At 36.4% G+C, this 9,973-nt stretch overlaps 1 non-coding gene and 1 pseudogene across 2 annotated transcripts; both read right to left on the reverse strand.

Moving 5' to 3' along the window:
- Positions 1-70: 70 nt before the first annotated feature.
- Positions 71-143, reverse strand: TRNAV-UAC (transfer RNA valine (anticodon UAC)). The gene has a single exon. It is a non-coding gene; the product is annotated as a tRNA-Val (tRNA).
- A 745-nt stretch (positions 144-888) lies between these two features.
- LOC143554849 (cryptochrome-1-like) lies at positions 889-6,718 on the reverse strand (annotated as a pseudogene). The gene is made up of 4 exons (XR_013139091.1): positions 5,871-6,718; positions 4,134-4,352; positions 1,980-3,492; positions 889-1,264 (listed from the first exon to the last, which is right to left on the reverse strand). The product of XR_013139091.1 is annotated as a cryptochrome-1-like (transcript).
- Between the last annotated feature and the right edge of the window lie 3,255 nt (positions 6,719-9,973).

Here is a 9,973-nt window from a genome sequence, read left to right on the forward strand (position 1 = left end):
TGGATCAGACCAAGGTCACATGAAGTAGTTGGATGATCATCATCGTACTTAGTATATACATACACAGAAATGCTGCTGCCCGGGATCGAACCGGAGACCTTTTGCGTGTAAAGCAAACGTGATAACCACTACACCACAGCAACTGATTTGCCTTCTTCAACGTTTCACTTCTAATATATTACAAAAATATTTTTAACTGAGTGAGAAAGAAAAAGGAAAATGTTAGACGTCATCGCTTGTTGTTCAAAAAGACAAAAACTAGGAATTATGAGTATTATTATTAAACAAATAACAATGCTAAAAGTTCTTCATATGATCGTATCTTTCTGGTCTTCACGGGAACCATGCTTAATTGCGTATCCAACTTTTGATATTGTGCAAATACATGCAAGTATGCAACATATTGTATTTAGAACATTCTTCACATCATTTACTTTTTATCATCTCTTTATTTGAGTGTAACGTTGCTATAAAAACATATTTAAACTAGTTAAGATGATGCATCTAACCTACTTACAAGATGCATAAATCAGGTTTCGGGTAACACAAACTCTAATTCTACTCCTAAATCTACATCCTTGTCCTCATGGCTTAAACGAGTTATAACAAGTTGTAACGTTGCATTCAAGTAGTCACTAACGCAACAACAATTTGTGTAAATATAATGGTTCCCCAAACCATTAAAATGGTACATCACCACATCTAAAGACCAGTTGTATTTTAACAAACACATATACGCTCGCTCTAAAATACATGTGCCAAATCCTGATAATTCATTGCTTCACAGTTCACACACAAATATCACCTAAACCAACCTCTCTATTTCAAATGATTAACCAAATGAAATGAAATAAAAGATGGCAACTCAAGAGGCAAAAACCTAAACCAAAACCAAACTAGATACCACACTTCATACTTATCAGAAATATAGATCTTACAGCATCGGTCAACCAGCCGAAATACAAAACCTTCAAAGATGATAACAAACATCATTACATACATACATGCATACACATATACATACACACAAACATACTATATGTACGCATGTGCACGTAAGCATACATACCATATGACTAAAAGTTACTATACAGCAGAAGCAGAAACATGGCATAATAGAGAGCTAATGGAGGATAGAAGCTTTATCTTTTGGCATATTTTCCACTGTTGGATCAAGCTGAAGCGGAAAACAGAACCAAAATGATCTCGAGTATCGTCTACCATCTTCAAGCTTCCACCTTCTTGCATTCACCATACTGATCACCTGTGCAAATCACGAACGCTTGAAAAACAAATGGTTTTTGGGTGTTTGATCCCAAGCAAGAAGAGTTACCGAGTGAGTTTTGGTCAATATAATCCCATACATGTATGTGTTTTTGTTGCTTGAAGTTGTAAAAATTAGGGGTGTTCAGAAAATGTTGAAACCCTCCAAACGGAGCTAAACGGCCAGTTTAGGAGTGAACCGGTTCGGTTTACACTTTGGAAAAACGGGTTTTTGCACCTACCATTTTACAGACCTTTTCGAAACTCTAATGGTACGATTCAGTGAAAATAATAATAAAAAATTCGATCCAAACATGCAAATCACCAAAGCCGAACCAATCTCGCTGGTTTGCCGGTTAAGCCGGCACAACCAACCCGGCCGGTTCGGTTTAACTTTTTTCAAAAACATACTTATCGGTTCGCCCAAAAAATCAGTCAAAAAGTGGTCGGATCAAACCATTAACACCCCTAGTAAATAATCACGAGTGATGCTATATACGGCAAATCGTAACTTTTAGGGATGCAATCTATATAGTAAAAGGAAAGGAATAATAGTAATTTTTTAGGTTGACCATGATAACTCATTAGAAAGAACTCATGGACCATGTCAAAGAATCAGACACTTACCACTGCTTCGCCCCTTAATGGTCGAGTATCAAACTAATTAGTTAACACACTCGAATCAATCAGTTTCAAAACACAAATCCAAAACGTACCCGGTTTGTGAAAGCCGCCTCCAGTTGACTAACTGATGAGACTGTGAATGCCTTTGCAAATTATAACTATCTTCACCGACACTAAAACCAGAAGCCGACGGAGACGGTGACCATACGGGAACCACGCCACCGTCCCATTCCCTCGAGCTTGCCATAGACGTGCTAGAAGATTCTGCTGGCAAATGATCTCCGCCCACCAACCCCGTCCTGTTAACATCAACCAGAGGTTGCACATTATCATCTCTCATCATTTCACCACCTAAACCTTGATTGTTATTATTATTATTATTATTATTATTATTATTATTATCAGGAACCTCAACCCTACTATCTTCACCCAAATTCCCGACATCTGAAGACGACGATTCATCATCCCCCCTTATTATCAACGAACTAGTCATACTCGGAACCATTTGATCTTCATAATGACGGACCATTGTTGTTACCGGACCCGCCCTGAGGGTATTTCCGTCCAATTCCATCTCCATATCTTGCGGGAACGCAATTGGATCATCGCCAGCAGCGTCCGAGTCACCAAGCCCTTCTTCCACACCGTTTTCAAAAATTGCCCGCGAGCCCGCTTCGTTTTGCCACATTTGCTCAAGTGCGTGTTGTAAACGCGCTTTTGCCGCGTCAATTTTGACTATCGGAAGCGGGTAGTTTGACCCGAGCTCGATCCCCGCAGCTTGCAGCACGTACTCCGGCGCGTCCCATGGGTGATGTATCCACTCGGTCGGTAACCGAGCCAACTCGGGTAACCACCGTCTCACATACTCCCCGTTGGGGTCAAATTTATACCCCTCGAACCGAGGATTATCAATTCGGTCAAACTCTCGCCCGTCGGGCAACGTGCCCGAGATATACTGCCAACCCAAAGCATCACTTTCAAGGTCAGCATCCAAAAGGGTATCCCAAAAATATTTCATCCCCCATCTCCATGGTAGTTGTAAGACTTTAACGAAAAAACTTGACACGACAACGCGTATACGGTCGTGTAACCACCCCGTGGCCCACAATTCCCGCATACCAGCATCGACTAACGGGTAACCAGTTCGACCTTGTCTCCACACCTTAAATTAACCCTCGTCGATCACCCACGGGAAGAACTTTAAATGCCCCAAAAGCGGCCGTTCGTGACTATAAGGGTGGTTAAAACTCATGTACCTTGAGTACTCTCGTAGCCCGATTGATTTAAGGAATAAGTTAACGCTTTCTTCGCCCGCCACATTCCCCTTGTTGGCCCACAAAACTTGTTTGATTCGTAATTAGTGGAATATTTTTCGGACACTGAGTTCTCCGAAATGTAAGTGTGGGGACAAAAACGAGGTTGTGGCGCTGTCGGCTTTTCTACGATTTTTGGAATATTCTAGTAACGGCCCATTAGTGAAAGCCGCGAGGCCTTTATCGGCGTTTTTCCAGCCCGGGGACCATGCTCGGGCTAAAAGAGCGTTGCTTCCTTTCTCGGATTCGTCTTCTAATATTATTGGGTCCGATGGGCACTTCGATAAGTCACCTATAAAAAAATATAATTAATGTTACGTAATCAATTTGGCTCGTTCCTGACCGGACACGTTCAACACGAACGCAACCCGAATAGAGCTGAGCTTAAACGAGCTCGAGCTTTAAAATAAGCTTGTTTAGTAAACGAGCCTGGGCCCGAGCTTAACCTATTGAACTCGAGCCAAGTCACGAGCCTAAACAAGCCTGCTATGTTTAATAATTTTTATTTAATGTATTAGATATATATTTGTATAATAATATTCATTATTTCATTATATATAAAATTTGATGAAAAATGAAAATAACTCAATTAAAATACTATGTTATATATAAAAATTATCATTACACAATTTATAAAAATAATTAAAACTGTATATAAATTAAGTAATAAATAAAAAACGGGCCATGATCAAGCTCAAGCTCGAGCCTAGTCGAACTTGGGCTTGGCACGGCTCGTCTGCACCCTACAGATTACAGAATGGGTTAAAGAGATCAACCCAGGACGACCAATTTAATTAAACGGGTTAAAACAGTTTCTCAGTCCAAAAACGACCTGTTGATCAAACTTGTTATACCATGGCAACCCAAAACCAGACTATTTCGTGTCAATCTTTAATATAAAAAGAGTGATAGTAATATTATAAGCAAAGTGACCTGATATTATCTTCTTAGGTGGGAGTTGCGGAGATTCAGGATCATAAAGCATACTAAGACAGCGGTCCCAAAATTCTGTAAACGTATTGAACGGGCGGCCTTCATCATCGAGAACTTCCCATGGCTCGTATAGCAAGTCTGCATTAAACGAGCGCACTTCTATCCCGGCATTTGTTAAAACCTCCTTTATTCGGTGATCTCTAACCAGAGACAAAGGATCTGTAACACATGAAACAAAGTTATGTCAAATGAATATTATATAATTTATAAAAGAGTCATAAGAGCGCAACACTTAATACTACATCATATATATTATAAGGATCAACATTGTTAAGGGAGTGTTTATGTGCATCAAGATCTCAAAGCCATGACTCTGAATAACACTTGAACGATTATTAGATTAAAATTTTCATCTGCAAGATTAAATTTCCATGTTTCCAAACACCCCTAAAACTTCAAGAATCATAAGCACAGTGCATCCAAGGTACCAAAAGTCATGATTTTGGGCAAAATTTTAACAATCCTAGATATATCAAATTCCCATGTTTCCAAACACCCAAGAAACTTCAACAATCATTAGAACAGTGCATCCAAGATTTAAATAGTCATGATTTCGGGCAAAAATTTACCAATCCAGATAAAAAGATCAAATTTTCATGCTTCCAAACACTCCTAAAACTTCAACAATCGTAACCAAGACCTTAAGGTAGCGTTTGGTATGCATGAATGAGAGGCGGAATGGAATGAACCATTACGATGGAATGAAAAAAGATGTGTTTGGTTGGTCGATGGAATGGAATCACCCATTACCATGTCCATTCCATTCCCTCCAAAACACCCCAAATTCATTCCATCCACCCCCCTTGTTTTTTTTTCATTCCATCCATCTTTCACACTATATCACCTCCACCACCCTCCCACCACCACTACCCATTTCCCTCTCACTACCACCACCGCCTCCGGCCCTCCGCCGCCGCCGACCACCTCCCCGCCTCCGACCAACACCACCCCGCCTCCGCCGCCCGCCACCACCCGCCTCCGCCGCCCGCCACCGCCACCAACTGCCTCCGCCGCCTACCATCACCATCACCCACTTCCGCCGCCGCCAACAACCACCCTCTACCACCTATCAGCGCCGCCCACTACCACCACCACCAACCGACCATCACCGGCCGCCGCCACCACCACCCACTATCACCACCACCTACCACTACCAACAATCGCTCCCGGTTCCCGTCCATTGCCACCGCCACCCACCACCACCTTCCCACCGCCACTCACTACCATTTTTATTTTATTCTTAGCTTACTAAAAAATAAAAAAAACTAATAATTCAATTCATTCCCACATGGTAACCAAACATGTCAATGGAATGGTAATGAATCATTCCATTACCTCGTCCATTCCATTACTTCGCTCATTCCATTCCATAGTCATGATTTTGGGCGAATAAGTTAACAATCCCAAATACAAAGATCAAATTTTCATGTTTCTAAACAGGCCTAAAGGATCAAATTTTCAGTTTTCTATACTCCCCTAAAAGTTAACAATCCCAGATAAAAGATCAATTTTGCATCTTTCCAAACACCCCTGAACCTTCAACAATCATAAAAAACAGCACATGCAAGATCTTAAAATTCATAATTTTGGGCAAAATCTAGCAATCCCAGATAAGAACTAATGCTTCAGTACCATATATAATCAACCAAAACCATACAAAAATAATAAGTCACTCACCATATAAATGATTGAAAAATAGGCGATTAGCACCCGTTGACTTGATGAGTTGCAGAAGACAAGAAACACTATCAGTAGATCTCTTTGTAATAAGAGAAGTTCCAAGATTCTTCAAAGATGAATCTAATACTGATAAACTCTGTTTTAACCACCATCTTGAAACCCTACCAGGATAATAATGACCTTCTTCTTCAGGTGCCCATATGTACACTGCAATCACTTGACCTGCTCTCACACCAGCTGCTAAAGCAGGGTTATCTTCTACCCTCAGATCTCTTCTAAACCACACTATACTACACCCTCCTGACATCCCTTCAAAACACACCCAAAATATTGAATCTTGATTAGGGTTTCAAAATATTGAAATTTTGATTGTGGGTTTTCAAAATCTTGAAGTTTTGCTTGTGGGTTTTCAAAATCTTGAATTTTTGATAGTGAGTTTTCAAAATCTTGAATTTTTGATAGTGGGTTTGCAAAATCTTGAAGTTTTGATAGTGGGTTTGCAAAATCTTGAAGTTTTGATTGTGGAATTTTGAGAAAATTGAAGTTTGATTGAAAAGATGCAAACTTGATCTTATCTTTGTTGTTATTCCTTATCACAGACTTGATCTTCAGTCAAGCGATCAAGAATCATTGTAGGACAAGAACACTAAAAAGGAAGCATCTTTTTAGCAAATTAATGAAGAATTTAAGAACAAGTAAGCATAATCAGAATCTTGGGTTTTCAATTGATATAGAAACACACGAAGACACCAAGAAAGTGAGATGAATGGGATGTGTTTGCATCAAGAAAAAATAGGGTTGGCCAATTTGCAGCCACATGTTTGGTGTTCTCTTTCCCTTATTTCTTGGGATTTTGTGTTATTTTTATTAAACATAAAATAGTGTCTTTAATCTTCTACATTTTTCTGCCAAATGTTTTTAACCTTTTTAAATCCTCAAAATCCTCGTCCTTGTCATTACTTTGGAAGTTTTGATGGGTAATTGGTAATCAATAATCTATAATATATATAAACGAAAACATAAAAATCCTATGTGTCGCGATGTGGTCGCTCCCCATTTTTTTGGAGTCACCAGATTTTTTTGATTTTTAAATGGAGGCTTCTCATGCATTTGACCCGAATTCATGGGTATGGGTCTAATCAAACCCATATATTTCTTAAACGGGTTATAACATCTCATTAAATTAAAAACTAATCTTACCAAATATTTGATATAAAAAATCCTATAAAGTAGGGATTTACTAAAAATTAATATATGATTTATTTAAAAAAAAGATATATATTATTTATAATTAAAAAACCAATTTTATAGTAAAAAAATAAACGGGTCTTGGGTCTCATCAAACCATATAGCTTTTAAACCGGGTTATAACATCTCATTTATCTGTGAAACAATTTATCATCAAACCATAAGTATATTATTAACTTTCATACGATAAAAAAATAAAAATTCAAAACATATATAAATGTTATAAACAAATAATATAAAACAACCTCCGTAAATAAACGAAACATTTAAAAGCTTTATGACTGTTTCTTACATTTACTCAAGCCACCATATTGTTTTATTTGTAAATAAAGACTTTAAGTGCATTTGACCCGAATTCACGGTATGGGTCTCACCATACCTAGATAACCTTAAATGAGTTATAACATCTCACTGTTTTAAAAATAAATCGCATCAAGTATTTGATATGCAAATCTTATAAAGTAAGGATATACTAAATATTAATATCCAAATTTTTATGAAAAATATATTATTTATAATAAGAAACAATTTTATAGTAAAAAAATAAACGGGTCATGCGTCTCACCAAACCCATAGCTTTTAAACGGGTTATAACATGTCATTTATTTGTGAAACTATTTCATCATCAAACCCTAAGTATATTATTAACTTTTTTCTAATACATAAAATTAGAATGCAAAAAAATATGAATACTAGACACGAAAAAGAATCACAATCCCCGTAATACGGGGGATAAAAACTAGTTTTATATAAACCATTTGATTTTGTATAAGTACTTTATAATTGTTAAGTCCGTACTTATCACATATTTTTTTTCTATCTATTAATAATCCGCTTCATAAACTTTTCGACATGTTATTATAGGAAAATTCCTAAAATGATCCAAAGAAAGAGAGTGAAAAAAAATCCTAAATATGTCTAGATTCCCACAACAACCCACTAAATATATACTGAGGCGACACATTGGGAAAATAAACGGCGAGATTTTTAAACCAATCAAAAGTTACCAGATAAGAAACTTGGGAATAAAATAGGATTTGAACTTACCAGATAAGAAACTTGGGAATATGAACTTGGAAGACGAAATTCAATTTAAATGCGTCTTGAAAGACGAGATTCAGAAAGCTCTTTTTTCAAGAAAAAAATAATATGAACGAACCAGACGAGAAACATAAAAAACCGTCTTGAGATACTATTTTTTAAAAAGTGACTTAATTATAAAATTTGGACGGAAACCTCGAGATTTTAAAAATCTCGTCGGGTAAGTCAGATTCTTTTCACATGTCAACTTTTGATTGGTTTAAAAATCTCGTCGTTTATTTTTCCAATGCGTCGCCTCAGTACATATTTAGTGGGTTGTTTTGAGAATCTAGACATATTTAAGATCTTTTTTTTCTCTCTCCTCCTTTGTATCATTTTGGGAATTTTCCCTTATTATAAATTATAAGATGTAGTTGTGAATGTGTAACATAAAAAGTGTTAACGTTTATCAGTAAAATTAAGAATACAATGTTCATATCGTTTAAATGTTTAATATTTTCTGAAAGTGATTGTAAGTATATGATATAGAGAGAGAAAATAAGAAGAAATGTATAAAAAAATATTATTTATTTAAAATAAAAGAAAAAGATAATAATTATTGTAATTATAGAAATTGAGATTATATATAGATTCTGAATATTGGAATAGTCTTGTTTCCATCTTCATCTCTATTATTTATAGATTTCATATGTTTTTCTCCTCCATCACCGTCTCTTTCTCCATTTTCATCTAAGTTTATTGATTTCTCATGCTTTTCACTTTTGTCAAAATTTATATTTTAGATGAATGTTTAAAAAAATAAATGTAATAAACCAATTGTTTGTTAGTAAGCTAGAGATGAAGAATGAGATGTGAAATAGTGAAAGATTAAACAAATTTAAAAATAAGTTTAGAGAAATATAATATTTAGTTAAGTTATAGAGATAGAAATGAAGATATAGAGAAATACATACTTCTAAATTTGTTTTTTTTTTCTTTTTAAAAGCTCTCACACTCGATTCTCTATTTCTATCCATATATCCATTTTCCATTATCCTTTTACTTCTATTAACGAATTTAACTACTATCTAACTCGTAGTGGAGAAAGGAGAGACAAAGAAAGAGTTGTGTACATTAAGGGTGTTAATCATGTCAGGTTGGTGGGTTAATGAATTATGGGTTGACGGGTTGAAAAATATAACCCGGACCTAACCCCTATTATTATTCTTGTCAAAAATTTTAACCATAACCCGCACACACATAAAATCAGGTTGATCAAAATATGAACTGTTTAACCCATTTATCAAATAAAAAAGAGTTAAGTGTCATTTTAGTACCTGTGGTTTACTCAATTACGCAACTTAGGTACCGTTTTTGAATTTTATGCAAATGGCTACTTCACGTTTTCAAAACTTGCCATTTTAGTACATTTTTCTAACTCCGTCTATTTTTATCCGTTAAGTCAGGGGTAAACTGGTAACATCCTTATTAGATATTAATAACTTATAGAAAGTTAAAGGACTAACTTTTTAAATATTAGTTTTAGAGAGGGCTTTTGTGCAAAAATTATTAAAACTTGAATATAAGTCTTCTGTGATGTTGTCTTCCTGAACAAGTTTGGCCGCCGCTAAAATTTTCCGGCGAGCTTTCAAACGCAACAACAGCAATACACTTCAAACGGTTATCACCGTCGGCCACCATCCAACACCACCGTCTTTAAGGCAACACGGAAAGCAAACGGCTAACATAGAAAGGAATCGGCAACTTGATTCCACAACTTTTACATCCTATTTAGATTCGTGGCGGAACCCTAGAGTTGCAGGTTTCCGTGA

The sequence above is a fragment of the Bidens hawaiensis genome, unplaced genomic scaffold (genome assembly GCF_021521415.1).
Source record: "Bidens hawaiensis isolate Kalapana, Puna unplaced genomic scaffold, B.hawaiensis_p1.1 tig00001032_1, whole genome shotgun sequence".
Classification (NCBI taxonomy): domain Eukaryota; kingdom Viridiplantae; phylum Streptophyta; class Magnoliopsida; order Asterales; family Asteraceae; genus Bidens; species Bidens hawaiensis.